The 21,229-nt window shown below is 33.5% G+C and overlaps 1 protein-coding gene and 1 long non-coding RNA gene across 4 annotated transcripts in view; one reads left to right on the top strand and one right to left on the bottom strand.

The window, feature by feature from the left end:
* Dgk (diacyl glycerol kinase 1) overlaps window positions 1-21,229 on the bottom strand; it is a 131,615-nt gene that overhangs the window by 103,798 nt on the left and 6,588 nt on the right. The gene's annotated exons all lie outside the window — the stretch shown is intronic.
* LOC143196247 (uncharacterized) lies at window positions 6,724-19,245 on the top strand. 2 transcript variants are annotated; one of them, XR_013005704.1, is made up of 3 exons: window positions 6,724-6,885; window positions 18,015-18,132; window positions 19,113-19,245. It is a non-coding gene; the product is annotated as an uncharacterized LOC143196247 (long non-coding RNA). The 2 variants fall into 2 exon arrangements; XR_013005705.1 differs by lacking the exon at window positions 6,724-6,885 and adding an exon at window positions 14,993-15,153.

Genomic DNA, 21,229 nt, shown 5'->3' with positions numbered 1-21,229 from the left:
ATGTCTGGGATATGTTTTAATCTAAACGCTGTATTGATCAAGTTGGTGAGTTTTATAATTCCCTTTCTTGGTAGTTTTTGCAGTAATTCTCCTGTTATTAAATCGTAGCCTGTTGATTTCCTGGGGTTAATATCAGTTTTAATAACTTTGGTTAACTCTTTCGGCGTGACTAATTTAATCATCGAATTTTCAGCTTCTATGTCCGGTAAATTATGTTCAATATTAGTTTCGTTTGGTTTGAAAGTTTTTTCTAGATATTCAGCAAATGTTTCTGCTTTTTGGTGATTGTCACGTGCCCAATTCCCTCATAGGTCTCTTATAACTGGACTGTGTAGACATGAGCGCTTTAGATATTTTGTGGCTTTCCAGAGTGAGTAATCAGTTTCTTTATCATCTGTTAAATTTCTCAGATAGTCATTTATGGTTTTGTATTTAATTTCCAGTATTTCCCTTTTCAGTCTTTGGGTTATATTGTTTAAACTTTTTTTATTTTCAGATGTTCTGTTTTGAAGTGAAGAAATTATCAGTATATATATAAAAACACAAAAAAGGTACTGAGTAAAGACAACATATGTGTTCAACAAAAAGGATATCCAATCGCCTCGTTGTCGAGTGTTTCGGATAACGTGGGTTCAAATACTGAGGCTAGATGAAACATGTCAGAAGACCTGGGAGAGGACTTCTCATGGCGCCTGTAACCATAAATATCAAGAAGACCCGAAATCGTGGAATTTTCGGGAATTCCTTAAGAGTCCAAAACGCACGTGTTTTATCAGCGTGAGAAGCAACCCTTTTCTGTATCTCGATATTCTCAGCGAATCGGCATACCGAAAAGGGTTGCTTGGACAAGTCTTGTCCACCACCACCAAGAACAAGTGAAGAGCTTCAACGATAAGACACGGTGCATCGAAAACGAGGGAAAGAGTTGAATTGAGAAGAAGAAAGTATTATTGAAAATGTTGTTGAAAATTGAGAAGAAAGTATAGAGCAATGAGTTGATTTGATTGAAGAAAACATTGAAATAAGAATTGTTAAAAGTATTAAGCACTGAAGAATTTATTATCAGTTAAATAACTCGTCTTTGGGTATTAAGTTACACAAAGATGAGAGAAAATAATTTGTATTTAATACAACCTTGTTTTCTCTCCCATATCAACAAAGTCAGATCAATTTATATTCATTTAGTATAAAAATTTAGTTGTGTTAATTTCGAAATTATTTTCTATATTCTATATTTAAAATTTATATTAAAAAGAAATACATCTATATTGTATCCGGACATTGTTTCTTTATGACGATAATCTTTTGACATTGATAATGTCTCTGTACGCCTACATTAACGACATTTATATTTTTAAAATAATAATTAAGATTGGGTTTTCCTAATCAAATATTATTATTAAATACCATATTTAAATCACAAACATATTTGCCTTTAACAGTGGTGTGTTAATAAAGATGTATTGTATTTTTATGACTAAATTTATTAGATATTTGAAAAGCTAATTCACAATTCTGATATTTAAACAATATTTTCTGTCACATCCGAGCTATAAACATCTAAGATCGACTTTTTCAAGAGTAACAGCGCTAATGTTTGGCCTAGTAGTACCTTCTGCTGACTCAATGGTATTGTCCGTTGCAAAGTTCTTAAATAATGCATTCATTTCTATCATATATAAAATAAAATCACTTCAAACATCATTATTGTCAATATTATGCTTGAATAATTATGTATTTCCACATTAATACAATTCTACGAAGCAATAACAAAGGAAAAAGAGAACCAGAATGATATAACGGAAGATAAAACAGTTTAAGACAAAAGCAATTATTAAAGTTCCCTCAGATCCAGCTTCCTTCAGACATTGAAGATGATTTTTTTTATATAGGGTGTAACGAGTTCTATTTAAACAGTCAAGAGAACAGTGAGCAATGCCCAGTTGAAGAAAATGGGCTCACATTAATTGCATTTCTGGTGTGAATGTTGTTTATGTTTTTATGAACTCTGGTTTCTGAACTGAAATATATCTTTTAATGTGCAAAGTTTTGTATAACCTAGTGACTCAAGTGAGGCCTCTAGCTGGTTCAATACGCTCTGTCTTTGGGGTCTAATGAGTCATATGCCTGTTTTCATTATAAAGTAAATTTAGCAAAGTAAACAACGGAGTTGCTAAAGTTTTTTGAGCCTAATATGCAGTCAAACAAATAAACAAGTGATTTAAGAATAATTCTTTCCTAATGTTTTGCTTGAATCGACCTGATTTGAACAAAATCCTGATCTGGTGACCACGCTCTGTCCTATTTGATCTTCAGAACAAACTGCACGGTGTTTAACGTGTAACTTATCTTCTTAGATCTGTTCCTTCCTTGTTCTTTGTCGATCTTCTGCCCGGTATCATACTTATTACACGTCTTATGGTTCATATGATTATTATTATATTATATTAATCAATAATTTATTAATTTTTTCCAATTTTTATTATTCTTAGTGAATAATAATTGATAAAAAAACGCCGGCACTGGCTTTAATCAGCCCAGACCTTTCCATTTATTTTAACCAAAAAACATATACATATATAAGTCCACTTCATCTTAGAATATACATATTAGGTTTGCTTATAATCGCTTAAATTATCGAATCATGAAGATCCTCCTGTTAGGTCTTGTAATATTGTGTGCTGTTTCGATGGCACTATCTGGTCTGGCAAGTCTACGGAAAGATCCATGTAAGTGCTCTTATTTTCATTTGTATATTTCATTTTGAATAACACGTAAAATTAAATAATTTATCGCTATTACTACATACTTAAGAAAACCGTTAAAAAGTACTAAAATATTTATGGAGCTTTTAAAACGAGAATATCCTCCTTGCAATTTCATTGGTGGCAAATAATATTAGATAAAATCTCAATAAATTGAATTTGGACATGTCCTGCCACTATAAAAGGTTTATTTATAGGAAATAATCTATATTCAACCTATCTGGATAATTAAAAAATTATGTATAAAATGTATTTTCGAAAAGTATTTAATTACCAAACAAATTGTGTCTACTAACCATCTGTAGATAGAAAAATATATTGAACCTTATACTTAGTCTTTAATAAAATAAAATAAAGGCTAGTATCACTTTAGTTCTTGTGTTTTTATTAATCAATACATTTCACTACACAACTGCACAATAACACACGGTTTCGTTCTCTTGTGTTTGCGTCCTAATTCAATGTTGTCCAAGAGTTGCAGCACTTCTACTTCTATTACTAAGTACTTTATTCAGAAGCACTCTCACTATGTTGATATCTCTTCTCGCAGAACAATCTTATAGCTAAATTCTGTATGTCCATATAGGTTTTAGTATCTGTTTATATATCAACAACTTATCGTGTACGGATAATTTAGATCCTCTTTCAAATAATCAATAATGTTTTTGAATGTGCTTCTTCCGACGAAGCTTTATGAAAAATCATCCGAAGATACTTAGCGTTGTTACTGTATGGGATAATAGTATTATTCATATTTATTGGTATATGACTAGGTCGGTTGTAGCTGAAAACAATATGCACTGATTTACTCTCATCGACTTTTATTTTTCATATCTGAATCCACTTTTTTACATTATTATGTATGTGTGTTGCAGTTTTGTGGTTACTTCTTCGCTATTTTTCTTCTTCGGACATTTTCTATAATAATCTAACAATCATCTAACATAATAATCATCTAACATATAATATATATAACCTGTAAGACCTTGGCATACGACAAGAAAAACATTTTGCACGAGGACCTAGCGAAATAACAGATAGTGAAATTAACTATAATTTCGCGAACTTGAGTTAACACACGACTGGATACTGTCGTATGAGGGTAAAAGTTATGACTTCCGCGACGTATAAGGTCGTTTCAGCCTGGAAAAGGGGGAGGTTAGCGGTGACGCGGAGCTAAGCTACCAGCATGTCGACCAGCTCGCGTACAAGCGCGTTTTCAGTAGAACTTTCAGCTGAATTGTTGTTTGTGGAATTATTGAGATATGCAGTGCTTGATTTTTGGACTGTCAGTTTCCTTATGAATTTGAATATTTCCGACAAACCATGGAGCGTTTAAGATTCTCCGGATGAGTTTATTTTGCTTGAACTTGAAAACTTGAAGCCGTTTCATCTGGTTGGGTGTAACAAACTTGAAGTAGACATTAGGTCCGTTAGTGGAGTACGGACCGCATTAACGTTTTGTAAAATAAGCATTTGATGGAGATGGGAAGTTTGTTAGAAGGGCAGATCAGAGAACATAACAGGTTTGCTATCTTCGAACCTTTCTGGATTGCTCTCTGGATTTGGGAATGCCAACCGAACCGTCGGTCGAAGTGGAGACCTAGATTCGTGAAGTTATCTAGCCATGGAATAGCTGGGGTGTCGATCTTAAGTTGAGAGACCCGCAATGCCTAAGACTTCTTATGGAAAATTCAGGGGGTTGATTTGCAAACTGCAGAATTTGAACCACTTGACCGCATAATCAAGCTGCTTCTGTAAATGTTCTTGAATTGTAACCTCGAACCTGGAGGCCGTGAAGAAAGCAGTGTCGTCAGCGTAAAACGCGACATCAATGTGCTCTGTTCTCAGCAGAAGTGAAATAAAGAGGTTAAATGAGGCTGGAGTCAGAGGGTATCCTTAAATATGAATGTGAATGTATATAATATATGTATATAATGAATGTATGTAACATGAAAATTTTAAAATTCTTGGTTGTTTCTTAACACTTTTTCTAAAATCTCAGACGATATGAGTGTAAGAGGAAAGTGAACAAAAAAAAAACGAAAAGTTTTCTGTACAAAACATTACATCTATTATTTTACTATACCAAATTACTTAGTTATGATAATCCCTGTCTAAGTGATTTCAACGCTTCCTTGGCCGGTTTTGCTTTATGATAGGACGCAGCCCATTCTGGGGGTTTTTCGATCAATGCATGGTTTAAATTAGTTACTTGATATAGGCAGCGATCACTATTAACTGTTTCACCAGGTTTCAACAGTTCATAATACACCACGCCATTCTGGTCCCACCAAATACAGAAAATTGTTTTATGACCAAAACGATTTGGCCTTGGTATCGATCGACTGGTTTATCGACACTAACCATGATTTCTTGCGCTCAGAGTTTTCAAAATAAATGCATTTTTCATCGCCCGTCACTATTGGATGCAGAAATGATTTCCAATCATCCCTTTGATTTTTCGTCGCTAATCATTTCTTAGTTCACATTTAACGCATCTGCCAATTGTCTTGAGTTTGGTATACTAGTAGGTTCTTTGACCTGCATATCGAAATCACTATTTTCAAAACCAGGTATCACATGTTCTTAAGGTTAGGGTAGGTTTAAAGGTCGATTTCGAAGAGCAAACGATGGCTTTCAAAGGCTTTTTCTTTTGATTAAATAAAATTAAGTAATGTATGCCGCGCATTTTCAGGTACGAAACTTGACATTTTCAAAGAGGTATAAATCTATCAAGATGTTATTTTCAGAAAATGTAACATATATAGCCTTGAAGCTTGATGTCATGTGCAGAAAAAACGGTAATGACTTTCCGGTACAGCTGGTAAATATTCATATTATTTTGTCCATCTCATCCTTACAATAACAAACAAGGACAGTTCCAAAATCACAGATCAACTTTCAACACGCAGTTTATATTATACTAGCGACCCGCCCCGGCTTCGCACGGGTGCAATGCTGATACTAAATTAAATACACTACAGAAAAAATATGAACGTTGTATATAAAAACATAGCGGCCCGCTCCGACTTTGCACGGGCATAAAATATATATGCCTATGTCACTCAATGAAAACATGATTAAAATCGATCCAGTATTTTTGGTTCATTCATTACTGCCCTTGGCCTGCACGCATTAAATTTGGAGTAAAACAATTCCTCTTCCCCTATACTTACTATGAAGATTTCCTGCTATCTTTGGAATATCTAAATTCATACAATTTTTATTACATTACACATTTTTAAACGCAAATTTTAAATTTGTAATATCTCCGAAAATATTTGTTTAATTTACATGCTGTAAGGAACCTTATTGATCTATATTAATTGCACACTGTATTTAAGGTACTTAATTCGATAAGGATTAATGCCGTATTGCTTAAAATAGCTTCGTAAATAAGCCATTTTCTCACGTAAAAAGTAAACAATAAAAATGGTTAATGTGGGTTATCCCTAAAAGATAAACATATACCATCGCGGACTTTTTGTAGACCTTTTTATGGTGTACAATACTGTAGTACATTAATTTGATCTAACTCCTAGGGTTAGGCAGCGTTTTTGCTAATTGCTAAATAATCCTAAAAAATAGGTTAATTTACGACATCACGTTAGAAACCTCTAAAATTAGCAATGTTGCCTTAGTATATTATGCATGTATTATACATATAAACCTTCCTCTTGAATCACTCTATCTATTGAAAAAAACCGCATCAAAATCCGTTGCGTAGTTTTAAAGATTTAAGCGCACATAGGGATATAGGGACAGAAAAGGCGACTTTGTTTTATACTATGTAGTGATGATATATCATGTGATATATGTTTACATTGTATTCAATTCCTTTAAACAACAATTCGTCTTTTACTATTCTTAGAACTTTAATAGTCAATAGTATTTGTTAAATAATATCTCCGTCACTGGTTTCAATACGCTTAGGGATTTCCATTTATTTTAACCGAAAAAATACATATATAAGTCCCTCTCATCTCAGAATATACATAGTAAACTCGCTAATAATCGTTTAACACTCGAACCATGAAGATCATCCTGCTCGGTCTTGTAGTACTGTGTACCGCTTCGATGGTAATGTCCGCTCTGTCACGACAACCGAAAGATCCTTGTAAGTTTTCTTATTTTTGTTTGTATATTCCATTTTTAATAACATGTACAATAGAATAATCATTGCTGATAATTTATATTAATTTTAAGTTAAAGAAAATTAAATATTTATTAAGGAAATAGCAATTCATAACTAAAGTTTCCTAAAAAAACATTGACTTTCCAAATAAATAACAATCCTTATTATTGTTATTAACATCAATATTTAATCAATAATTTGATAAATCATCAAATTTAACTTAACTTATTAAACTGTGTTTAAATAATCGTATGTTAGATTGGTGTTAGGAGTATCCAAATTGCTTCTCAATCATTTTGAAGTCTACGCCGAGCTCAAACAATATAAAAATAACAATATAATTTTGTGACACATACAAAAAGTTAAATTACGAACAAAACAAATCTAATTTGTTGGTCGTACCGACTTCAAAGTAATCAGTTGGTAGTAGTTAACATAATATTGTAAATATATAAATAGGTTTAGTTAGGTATTAAGCTAAATTGTGTGTATATAGTAGAATATAAAATACATGTAGTAGATAGGTTAAATAAAGTTTTTGATTATTTTTATTTAGTTATTACAACGATTATTATATACATATTTTATTTTAAAAAGTTCGTTTTGTGGTAAAAATCGGATTTTAATTATTTTTAAATGTTTATTTCGTCGGTTTAATTTTCTCGTTAAAACTATTTTATTTGTCCTACACTAAAATACTCTTGAGACAGTTTGATCTAACATGATTATCTTAATAAAGCTCAAATTTCTATCAACCAAATCTAATTAGATAACCGATATGGTCATTTAATTTATGTTTTTTTAGATATTTTGCTGTTAATATTGTTACTTCATTTATTTTTACTTATTATTTTTCATGGAAAATTCAACCCAAATTTTAGAGCAGCATGTCTAAGTTTTTCACAAACATAGAGACAATTTTAAGTATAAGTTATATATTTCTATATTCAGGATTAAAATTAATATAACTTTGATTTAGAATTAACTACTATTTATTATATACAATTCTTTTTTATTATCGCCAATATCTAAAATATGTGAAAATTTTAATATTAAACTGTGAGTATTGTCCAAAATAAAGATCAAAGCGTTGTGATGTGATATTAACATACTCAGTAGTAGGGGTGTCGGACGCCGAAAAAATATCGATATATCGATTTTGATGTTTAAAAAAATATATTGATATATCGGAACTAAGAAATACAATAATGATAAACCCTTACAATTAAGTATCAATTTAACGTTTATTAAGAATAATAAAATGGTTCATGATAATGTTGATAATGTTAATGCAAAATATCAGCTAACAAAAATATCCACATATCGACATATTGGTCAAAAAAATATCGATATTTTTTTTAAATTTCGATATATCGATATATCGAAGTTTTATTCAGCATCGTCACTTAGTAGTACCATCATAAACTGTTGAGATAAACATTCTGAGATAATTGTCTTGGCTAACGTGGTAGTTAAATATAACAATAGGTGAATAGTTGCCTCTTCTGTTTCTAAAAATCAGAGGTGGATTTCGATTCAAAGAACTTGAGATAATAAATACGTTAATTTTAACAATATTTCGTTTCAAATCGTGTTCTGTACAACATTGATTCATGAATAAATAAACAATTACGTGACCAGTACATACTACATATTACCAGTGCATGTAGCTTTATATAGACATAGGTGATTCTTTTTTAGTAAAACCTGTTTTAAAGGTAAACCTAGTCTCGTCTAAGGTCTAGTAAATATTTTACATACGCCTACACTGTCACCTCACCCATTTCTAAAAATGTTATTTAATATTGGTGATTGAATACAAACAATAAGACTTTGTATCGTATAAATAAGTTTTCTGCGTGATCTAAAAATATTTTGCAAGCTATATATAGCATAATTCATAGATTATATGTTATATCGTAGAATTGTCACGATCCTGGCTACGAAAATTATGTATTGGACGAGCTGGAATATATATAACAGATCAATTGAAAGTCCCCGGTCTGACACATAGATGGCGCTACTAGAATTAAATCCATATGTTTTTAGTTAGCCCTAACCCTAAAAAGATGCGTGTATAAATTTGACAGCTGTCGGACCATTAGTTTCTGAATTATAGCATTCTGAGTGAAGCAACTTTTGTTATTGGATAAAAAGGTTGTGTTGGTGTTGATTTATATGGTATGGTGTTGATAAAATTTTGCTTTTCAAGGGAAAAAATACAGTTGAAGCAAAAACTTGGCTTGATGCCGAGTTTCCGGACACTGCCCCAGGAAAATCAACCATCAATGATTGATATGCTAAGTTTAGATGTGGTGAAATGAGCATCCCAGACGGTGAACCCAGTGGACGCCCAAAAGAGGTTGTTACCGACAAAAACATTTAAAAAATCCACAAAATGACTTTTAATGAGCATAAATTGAAATTGAATGAAATAGCAGACACAAATAGCACAGAAATATTTGGGTATGAGAAACCTATGTGCAAAGTGGGTGTCGCGCGAGCTCACTTTTGACTAAAAACAACGACGAGTTGATGATTCGGGGCAGTATTCGAAGATGATCAAGCGTAATAAACCCGAGTTTTTGCGTCGATATGTGACAATGGATGAAACATGGCTCCATCATTTCACTCCGAAGTCTAATCGAGAGTCATGCGAGTGAGACTGCACACGATGAACCCGCTTCAAACCTTGGGAAAATGCAACAGTCGGCTGGCAAGGTTATGGCGTCTGTATTTTGGGATGTGCATGGAATAATTTTTATTGACTACCTTGAAAAAGCAAGGATCATCAACAGCGACTATTACATAGCGTTATTGGACCATTTGAGGGACGAAATCGCCGAAAAAACAATCTATAAATTGGGCTTCGAATTGCTTTCTCATCCACCGTATGCTCCAGATCAGTCTATTAAATATATTGATAGATTCTATAAGATGTATCGCAGTAGTCAACTTTCTCATCCGTAGACGATTCCATACAGGGCATGTCATGAATATTTCGGCAGATCCAGTGCTGTTCAGAAGAACCTCAAAGGCAAACTTGCGGACGAAACTACAGACCATCACAAATAATTTTGATCACAAAAATTAAGATCCTTGAATTAAAATTTAAAAAATAATTGACAGCCTGTATCCGACATTAGTTTATCAATGCCATATGATCTGTCTCAACGACTGCCAGATATTGATTGTTATAAAAAATACCCAAAAATACCAAGAATATTAAATAATCTTATATCTTGAATATTTAAAAATATAGGAAAAATTGGCGGATACGATGGAACACTTGTAATAAACAAATAATAAAATACATATTTTTTTAGAATAAAACCTTCAAGCCTTATATAATTTTCCTAATCAAATATTATTATTTAATATTGATATTCTCTATATGGCATAATGCACGACAATAAATTACACAATTGTGTAAATAACTTAGAGAAAACAACAAAAATACATTTATATTTCTTAATAATTCATTCATCAGCGCAGAGCAGTAGCGTAACAGGTTAACATTTAAATATAGTAATAAATCAATTTAAATTACACTTCCTTCTTTATAGCGGAAATATTAACAAGGTATTGATTGTTTTTAGGCACTCACGAACGTATATTCTATAGAAATATTTTGATACATTCTCGCTATTTAGCGACATATTTATTCATTTGCATATAATAAATTGTCTACAATCGCTTTTACTTTTTTATGTAACATGTAATAATATTATGTACTTGCATGTATTCTAATAATTTTTTCACTTTAAAATGGCCTCTCTGGTTACTTGGCGAAAGTACTAAATTGGATAGGTATCGATCCAATAATTTGCACAGCTTTTACAACGTGTAGCCGAACATTGTCTCACAAGAAAATTACTTTGCATCTGTTACTCTCTATTGTTGATATTTCTTGAAGAAATATGTCTCAATTTGTTCATTTGATATCAGTAGATATCTTTTTTTTTTCATTCGAAGTGTCCTTCTGAGGTGGTCCCATTGTAACCAAATCAGGATCTATTGGGGTAAGGGGAGAAATCGAAGGAAAAGCTAAAATTTCAAAGGCGCGTACAAAGTTTTCACGTATTTTTATCTAAAATAATCAGATATTTGCGCATAATGTTATTGCTGAACCGATATGTCGAAAAATCGGAAGTAGTTGAGTGTTTTGGCCATTCAGTTTGCTTTTTAAGCACTATCAATATCATATGAGAAGTCGTAGAATCACGGTAGGCAACTATGGTGTAATAATTAGAACGTAAAGCTCACACGCGAAGGCCACGAGCGTTATTTTTTGAAGTCGGTTCAATTTTTTTTTGTAAAAATATTTTTAAATCGTTTTGTTACTGGCGATGAAATGGTGAAATGGATATACCAGGATGACACCGTAATTTTCCATCATGACAATGGTAGTGGAAATCCCGTCTGGCCGCACACATCCATCACGCTCTTAACCAACATAAAAAGCTTGGAGAAGTCCTTCTGGACCTAACCAAAGCCTTCGACAAGGTCTGGCACGACGGTTTGATCGCAAAGTGCGTACGGTTAGGCCTCGCAGAAGATCTAACCGCTCTCATCAAGTCCTATATCTCGGACAGATCTTTCCAGGTCAAGATCAGGGAATCACTTTCCAGTCGTAAACAAATCGATGCTGGCGTACCTCAAATTTCGCCGCTGGCCCCAGCCTTATTTAACCTCTTTATTGCAGATCTGCCGAGAAAACAGCACATTGACGTCGCGTTTTAGAGAAGCAGCTCGATCATGCGGTCAAGTGGTTCAAATTCTAGAGGTTGCAAATCAACCCTCCGAAAACCCAGGCCATCATTTTTCATAAGAAGCGTTAGGCACTGCGCGTCTCGCAACTTAAGATCGACACAGCAATAATTCCATGACTGGATAACGTCACGTACCTAGGTCTCCAGTTCGAGCGGCGGTTCGGTTGGTATTCCCAAATCCAGAAAGCAATCCAGAAAAGTTCGGGGATAGTAAACCTGCTATCTTCTCTGACTTGCCCTTCTAGCAGACTTCCCATCTCCATCAAATGCTTATTTTACAAGATGTTAATTTGGTCCGTACTCCTCTGCGGATCTAATGTCTACTTCAAGTTTGTTACACCCAACCAGATCAAACGGCTTGAAGTTTTCCAAATTAAGAACCTCAGGAGAATATTAAATGCTCCATGGTTTGTCAGGAATAATCAAATTCATAGGGAAACTGACATTCCAGAAATCAAGCACATTATATCTCAACCATTCCATAAACACCAACTCAGCTCAAGTTCTTCTGAAAATGCGCTTGTTCGCGAGCTGGTCGACATGCTGGGAGCTTAGCACTGCGTCACCGCCAAGCTCCCCCCCTTTTCCAGGCTGAAACGACCTCATCCGTCGCTACAGTCATAACTTTTGCCCCCATACAACAGTATCCAGTTGTGTGTTCACTCAGGTTCGCGAATCAATAGAATCGCCGGGTCCTCGTGTCCAATAACGGCTGCCCGATCAGCGGGTGCCATATCCCCAAATTTAATGCAGTGGCAGTAGCGATCCACAGGGGTCAACTGTGAGGCTGTTTCGGTTTAGTGTATTGGTAAGCCCAGAGGCAGTCCCACATAACCCGGTCCAACTCGTCACTCCAGGGCAAGTCTCCGCGACCAGGTATGCGTGATGCATTCCACCGCCTGGTTTTAGGCCAGAACAAAAAGACAAGAAAAAAAAGGTAGTGGTAATGAATATGGACTTAATGACAACAGGGTATTTGGATAGTATCTATATTTTCTAAAGGCGTAGAAAATGATCAGAAATAGAATATAGGGAATCTAGCTATACCAGTTTTAGACGACTTCTTGTTTAAATTTAAACCATTTTTCTGTACTTAAGAGAACCAAATGACCAATAAATACGAAGTAGTAAAGTAATGAAAGATTTATATCTCGAGAATTTCTCGTGTAAGCTAAAACCAACGTAATTATTTACTTTTGTGCTTGGTATTTTGACATTTAACGCATTCATTGAGCTATTTATGAATATAAGCGTCTGCGAAATACTTCATAATCAAATAAACCTTTACATCCTTTTATTTATTTTTCAGTTTACTTTTTGTTGGCTTAACGGGCAATTTTACAGCAATTGAAAATTTAGCGAAAATAAATCAGAAAGAATTTTAACTTAAAAGTAACTATATTGGCCAGAAAAAGCGAAAAAAACAGTTTTGGTATATCAACTCGAACAATGATAATTACACTGATGTAAAGTATCGCTTTTTCTCTTACATTTGGTAAAATATTATTTTACCCGACTCTAATATTTTAACGTGTGTTCGCCGGTTTCTCAGTCAACATTTGTCAAATCACCTAGGCTAGGTAGCGGACTCTGAGGACTCAAACGCTCCTTATTTTCAACCATTGTTTATTTATATTTTTCCTAAACTCCTGTTGAAAAGAATAAAACTGATCATAGAGAGAAAAAACCTAATACCAACACACCAGTTTGGTTTTATTAACAAACACTCAACAATTGACCAGGTCCACAGAATAACAGATGTTATTGAAAAAGCCTACGAAAGTCAAAAAGTATGCTCAGCTATATTCTTAGATGTAGCACAAGCCTTCGATAAGGTTTGGCATGAAGGCTTTGTTCATAAACTACAGAAAATGCTACCAAAACAACATACCGAACTATTAAAATCATACATTACAACCAGAATGTTTAGAGTCAAGCAAGAAGAAGCTTACTCTACAATAAAAGAAGCTAAAGCAGGTGTACCACAAGGAAGTGTACTGGGGCCAATGCTTTATCTACTTTACACTTGTGATATACCACAAATGGATAATATCGCGATGGCTACATTTGCAGATGATACTGCGATTATAGCTGTCGGGGACAATAGTGAAGAAGTCTCACGAAAATTACAACAGGCAAGTGACAATATAAATAATTGGACACAAGCTTGGAAAATAAGAATTAATGAAAGTAAATCTGTACATGTGCAGTTCACCTATAAACAGACCGTACAAGCACCCATAACATTAAATAATATTATCATTCCATATAGCAACAACGCTAAATATCTCGGAATGAGTCTCGATGCAAAACTTCGCTGGAAGGAACATATAAAGAAGAAAAGAAAAGAACTGGAATTGAAATATAGGAAAATGTACTGGCTAATTGAAAGAAAATCACAATTATCAGTATATAATAAATTGCTATTATATAAGCAAATATTGAAACCTATATGGACATACGGAATTCAATTATGAGGATGTTGTGCAAAGAGTGACATTAATAAAATACAAATTTTTCAGAACAAAATCCTGAGAGGTATTGTGGGTGCACCCAAATACTATAGGACTGATTACCTACATCGAGACCTTCAGATTCCCACAGTCAGTCAAGAAATCAAGAGAATTGCAAGGGGGCATGAGGAAAGACTTAATTATCATAATATTGAAATATTGCAACTTTTAGATACCACCTGAAGAGGACAAAGACTCAAAAGAACCAAACCATATGATCTTGTGTAGTGTTGTCTAGTGAGGTGCATATATTAAAAAATTCAGCAGTGACATGTATAAACATTATCTCACCAGAGACTGAGTTAGGGCCGATGAGTCCTCCTAGTTATATATCTAGATTTAAGTTAATTAGATTTTAGATTAATATTTAACACAAAAAAGAGAAATATATAATATTTTTAACAAAAAAATTGAACTGACATCATAAAATAAATAAGGAAATAAAAAATTAAAGAATAATCAAACTTAGATTTTTAACACAAAATAAAACATTTTAAAATAGAATATATACAGAATAATCGTTGCAATAACTAAATAAAAATAAACAAAAATCTTATTTATCCTAACTACTACACCTATTTTATATTCTACTATATACACACTATTTCGCTTAATACCTACCTAAACCTACTTATCATTTTGAAGTATTTTGTGTTAAAAATCGTGTTAGTTCCTTATTTATTTTTTTAAGTCGGTCCAATTTTTTGTTAAAACTATCTTATTTATTTTTACTTAATTTTACTTGAATAAAACATGAACATCTCCGTCACTGAGTTGATATAACTTGAGGAATGTTTGTTGTTATCTGCTCAGTAGGGTAAATGTATATAAATGTTAACTAACTTGTATCACACTAGTTGTATAGTTAATAATTACCAATATGAAGTGGACCCTGTTTGCCATCGTTGTTTTATCAGTTGTTTCTGTAGTATTTAGTGCCCTAGCATTTCAGCCAAAGGATCCGAGTAAGTTTTAAGATTTTTGTTTAAAAAATATACAGTCTTGTTACGATGACTTTATGATCTTTATCAAACAAAATTCTCGTATCTTATACATTTTTTACCCTACATTACTAATCATTTTGTAAGCATGTTAAAGTAATAGGTATCCAAGTTTAATTTAGCCGGTTAAGCAATATCATAAACTACCATTTCACGTATTTTAAATTGGAAGATTTGAGATCAAAAACAATTTTATATCAATTATTTATCACTGGCTTTTTTGCCGTTTTAGCTATTATGACGAATAATAATATGGATTTAATGCATATAAATAAATGTTTCAAATTCATTTTCTGCTTTAATTGATATTCAAAATACTCTCGCTTCATCTCGAACAGCAGAACCAATTTTGAATTATATGAATCAATTCAAAATATTGGTAATTCCCTAAAATGTCGAAAAATAATAGTTCTTGGTGACAATTTCAAGACTTTATCCTAAACGCCCTTCCATAATAGCCAACTATTAACTAACATTGTCAGTTCATCTTCCTTGAACAACTTCTCTAACAACTTAGTGGCAGTATAGTTGAATAACAATCTACTATACTACTAATCAACTATTGTAGACGTGTTTTGAGTGTAGTCCCATTTCTAATTTGCAAGGCGTTTTTATATCCAACATATACAAGTATCCAATAGCATTGTTCTGTATGTACTTGCAAAAAGGTATAACTGTATATACGTATTTAACGTGTTTTATTTCAATATTTTAAAAGTGATAATATCTAGTTTAATGCCAATTATACAATCAATCAATAATCACATCCGCTACTTGAGTGATGTTAGTACGAGAGTTACCATTTATATTTCTAGCCTAGAATATAATCTATATATGAATATATAGAAATAGTACCAAATATATTACCACCACATACTTGTCATATCTTTGGAATGTTAAATATCACCTACATTGTCAATTTATGGTAATGTAAGATAGTTTTGTATATTTGTGAAAATTTTTCTACAGTTATCACGTCAACTGGTTGTTCAGACTGATGGACATTATTATATTTGACGTAGTTTTTTAGATATAGATTTAGGCTATTCATTGATGCCTAATTAGTATTATCATATTTTATATGTCCAGTTTATGGAAAATCTATGATTATTTTCTGAAATTCATGGATTCACTGACAAAAACTGATCAAATATTTTTGATTCAAAGAAATATACATCCACATCTACATCGCCGCCAAACTTCATCCTCGTTAAAATCGTGATCAAAATGTTATTCTTTCGTAGAACCAAATATGCTGGCCAATCGGACCGTTTATATTAATTGAAACAAGCAATAATCAAACGGATCACCGTCTGGAGCATATAACATATAAGACCAAAGTGCACCAAAAAAAGCACCTAACATACTCACTTTAGCAGTTCTACAGCAGTGGAAGTTGTCACGATCATTGACAGTAACCTCAATCATAAAAAGCCGCTGGAATTGATGATATTTCAATGATGAAATGAAAGATGCGTGTATAAATTTGACAGCTGTCGGATCATTAGTTTGTGAATTATAGAATTTTGAGTGAAGCAACTTTTATTATTGTGAGAAAAAGGATAAAAAGGAATTTCGCGTGTTGATAAAATATTGCTTTTTGAAGGGAAAAATACAGTTGAAGCAAAAACTTCGCTTGATCGAGTTTCCGGACACTGACCCGGGAAAATCGACCATCAAGGATTGGTATGCTAAGTTTAGACGTGGTGAAATAAGCACCGAATATGGTGAACGCAGTGGACGCCCAAAAGAGATTGTTACCGACAAAAACATTTAAAAAATCTAGAAACTGATTTTAAATGACCGTAAATTGAAATTGAATGAAATAGCAGACACTCTAAAGATATCAACTGAACGTGTACATCCTATCATTCACGAATATTTGGGTGTGAGAAAGCTCTGCGTGAAGTGGGCGCCGCGCGAGCTCACTTTTGACTAAAAACAAGGACGAGTTGATGATTCGGAGCTTTGAAAACGATAAAGCGTAATAAACCCGAGTTTTTGTGTCGATATGTGACAACGAATGAAATTGCCTCCATCATTTCACTCCGAAGTCCAATCGACAGGCATCCGAGTGGACTGCACACGATGAACCCGCTCCAAAACATGGGAAAACGCAACAATCGGCTGGCAACCTCGAAAAAGAAACAACCATCAACAGCGACTATTACATAGCGTTATTAGACCGTTTGAAGGATGAGATCGCCGAAAAATGGCCGTATTTGAAGAAAATGAAAGAGCTGCTTCACCAAGACAATGCTCGCTGGGAAGAAATTTTCGTCGAATGAAGAGGTGATCGCCGAAACTGAGGCCTATTATGAAGCAAAGGACAAATCGTACTACAAAAATGGTATCGAAAAGTTGGAGGGTCGCTATAATCAGTGTATCACCCTTGAAGGGAATTAGGTTGAACAAAAAAAACTAATTTTGCAAAAAAAATGTGTTTTACTATAGTAGGCCGGGGACTTTTCAATTGACCGTTAGTTCATTGGATTCTACCTCTCAAATGTTCATGTCATGTCAGAAACTACTGAAGTATACCTCTAGAAATATCCAATACTATTTAATTAATGTAAATTGGCATCTGTCAACAGCATAACCCTCATATATTAGCGGTTTGGTATCAGCATCAAATCGAGTTTTTAACAAGTAAGCATTATTGACGGGGAACTTGTCAAAAGAGGAGGTTTTGTAAATGATATGTAACAATTCCATTTACTTTTAGGTAATATGGTGAACAATTTACAAAAAAAAACATAAAATTAGTAAATATAAACTACCACGATAACCTAAATTTTTAGTAATTGTTCGCAATTGTTTTACAGCCAAGCCCGGGCATTGCTATTCCGATACAACAGGTCCCATGAAAAACCAGGAGAGCAAACCATTGAAGGGTTGCGGAGTTGCAAGCTGTCAATCAGATGGTACATTGGTGTTCGAAACGTAAGTAATTTAATGAAATATAACTGTATTATTTGTTTACTAGGAACTAACGATACTTCAAGGCAACAGGACAGTCCTCCTACTGTTGCGATAGTCGCGGTTTCGAATCCTGTTGGGGCATGGTCGTAAATTTACAATTACGATTCTTTAAAATTAATGATTGTCGATAAAGCAAAAGTGTAAAATCCGTCAAGGAAAATGATCCCAGTCACGACAGTAACCAGGCTGGGTAAGACCGGATGTCTTCCGGCATGATTTCTAAGTTGGTCACTCGCCAGTCGGTAGGCTTAATGTCGAGAACCGTGGTTCGGAAATCAGTTCCAGTCTAGATAAACTCTAGTTGGTAAAAAAGTATTTTGTGGCAAAAAGTTTTTATTTTATTAATGTTATTTTTGACGCTATATGATATGATAATATTTTTCATTCCTATTGTTGTATTCAATTCAAAATTCAATATGCAATTATTTGTTTGGTTGACTTTTATTCCCCACGACTGAGACCTCTTTCTTATATTCGCCTGTTATAATTTTCTGGTTGCTTCATTGTTATCTCCGCCAGCAAGTATCACAACAAATGTAACCGTGGTGATATTTTCCATATGTTTTACTGTGTTGTAGCTTCTTTTATTGTACAACAAGCTTCGTCTTGTCTGACTCTAAACATCCTGGTTGAAATGTAGGATTTCAGCGTATTGCTTTTTAACATTTTGAAACACTTATCCATTGGGCAGTAAATTATATTCGAATTCCGCGATTGTTTCATTGAGTTCAAATAGTTATTAATATAATGTAACGCGTGAATTAGCAACTGTTATAATTCGGTTATATTTATTAAAACACTGCAAACAAAACTGTGTTTTTACAAATGTACTCGATGTGATGTACTCTGTTCCGTAAATCCTTTAAAACTAACTTATAGGTCCATAACAATATTAAATGTAAATTAATAATTTTATAAATATTTTCACTTGTCTGTTACAGATGTGGTGTTATAGTTGGAAGACCAACCAAACCTGATTTGTCGAAACCATATCCTCATTGTTGTTAAATCTTTGCTTACAAATGTAAGTTATGTTATGCTATAATATGTAGAAATATATACTGTAACAGAAAATCTGTTTTATTTCTCCTGCTGAATACCCCCAACATAATAAATCAATAACTGCCCTTGGTCACACCACAATGCAATCGAAACTTACTTCCACATGTATCGGCAACATTTTCTGAAAACAATTTTTATTGATTTTGCTTACCAATCATTATCGACTAAACTATTTAAATCAGTTTGTTTGTTGAGATCATAAGTCTGTTCTCCTTTGAATGGCCACCAAAAGCGGACTATTGGAGTATGAAGTCGTTGGAAATTTAGGTAGAAACTGTGCAATTTTGAAGATCTTTTGAGGATCTTGAAGGTACAAATTGATACTCATAAACAATGTTTATAACAACTATAAGCTCTCCAGATGGAATAACGACCACGTACATCTCTGTGGCCATTTCCTTAACAGGGAGATGTTATGTAATGTATGTTATGGAGATGTATGTTATGCCTGGTACGGCTCTTGCTATCTTGCCATCCATTTTGAAGCTATCTAAATTATGAACGAGTGAGACAGGTTGGTCAGTTTTTTAATAAGCCCATAATGTCGCTTTGTATCGCCATTCAACAAGTCACCTCTTCTATCCGTAAAATAAAACAGTTTATATATGGATTCGAGTGAGATTATAAGGCTGTTCTCATTTGATTTCATTTAATTAAACGAAATTCAATTAATTACCAAGAAAATAAAACAGGTTGATGTTACATTGGCAATCGTTCTGCTAAATTATGAAATTATGAACTATGTAGATGAATAACAATGCTTAAAAAACTTGATAAACTGGTAGTAAAAGTTGGATTTTCAAATATATTTCGCTGCTATCTGTGATATCAGAATTATTTGAGAAACTGCTGTTAAAACGTATTAAACCATTTATAGAAATACCGAATTTCCAGTTTGGATTTTGAAATCGCGACTCGTCAATACTGCCCTGTAATATTTCTGGACATCTCATAAGCTTTTGACCGGTTATGGCATTTGGGATTAACCTACAAAATGAGCAAATTGCTACCGCGAAATTACTGTCTACTGTTGGAATCATATCTTGTCGAAAGAAAATTTAGAGTCTCACACGAAGGGGTATTTTCAACACTTAAACCTATTTCGGCTGAAGTCCCACAAGATAGTGTCTTGGAACCTTGGAACAAAAGGAACAGTATTTGGAACATTTGCTGATGACACAGCTATCATGGCAAAAGATATATCTCTGCCTAAGACTGCAGAAAATTTACAAGTAGCACTAAACAAGATCTGCAAATGAACTGAAGATTTAATGGGACTAGAGATCAAAATGGACAAATTATATCACTTGACGGATGCCCGATTCCTCAGACGCAATCTAATATCTAAATACCTCGGTATCCATCTCGATGGTAAGTTAAATTGGAAACATCATGTTACTGCAACTGTACTTGTTAGTCGGAAGATACTCTCGACTTGGCCTAAAATCAAAGAGATTGGTTTATCAGTCATATCATAAAACCAATTTGTACTACTGGACAACAGGCAGGATATCAGAAAATTGAAACAAACCAAACTGTAGTATTTGGATGCGACCAACGTACTTCTGAGGACTTTGTTCTGAAAACTCTTTGCAGAACATCCCCATAATTGAACTCCGTATATTCATATAGGTTTCAGTATTTGCTTATATAATAGCAATTTATTATGTACTGATAATTGTGATTTTCTTCCAATTAGCCAATACACTTTCCTATATTTCAATTCCAGTTCTTTCCTTTTCTTCTTTATATGTTCCATCCGACGAAGTGTTGTATCAACATTCATTCCGAGATATTTAGCGTTATTGCTATATGGAATGGTAGTATTATTTAATGTTATTGATGTTTGTACGGTCTGATTGTAGGTGAACTGCAGATGCACAGATTTATTTATTATTTATATTGTTACTTTCCTGTTGTAATTTTCGTGTAGCTTCTTCACTATTACCTCCGACAGTTATAATCGAAGTATCACCAGCAAATTTAGCCATCGTAA

This window comes from Rhynchophorus ferrugineus, unplaced genomic scaffold, assembly GCF_030347505.1.
Source record: "Rhynchophorus ferrugineus isolate W39M unplaced genomic scaffold, kcgeb_rfMv2 rfM4, whole genome shotgun sequence".
Classification (NCBI taxonomy): domain Eukaryota; kingdom Metazoa; phylum Arthropoda; class Insecta; order Coleoptera; family Curculionidae; genus Rhynchophorus; species Rhynchophorus ferrugineus.
Note: the sequence above shows the minus strand (reverse complement) of the source record. Positions and strands in the feature narration are given on the sequence as shown.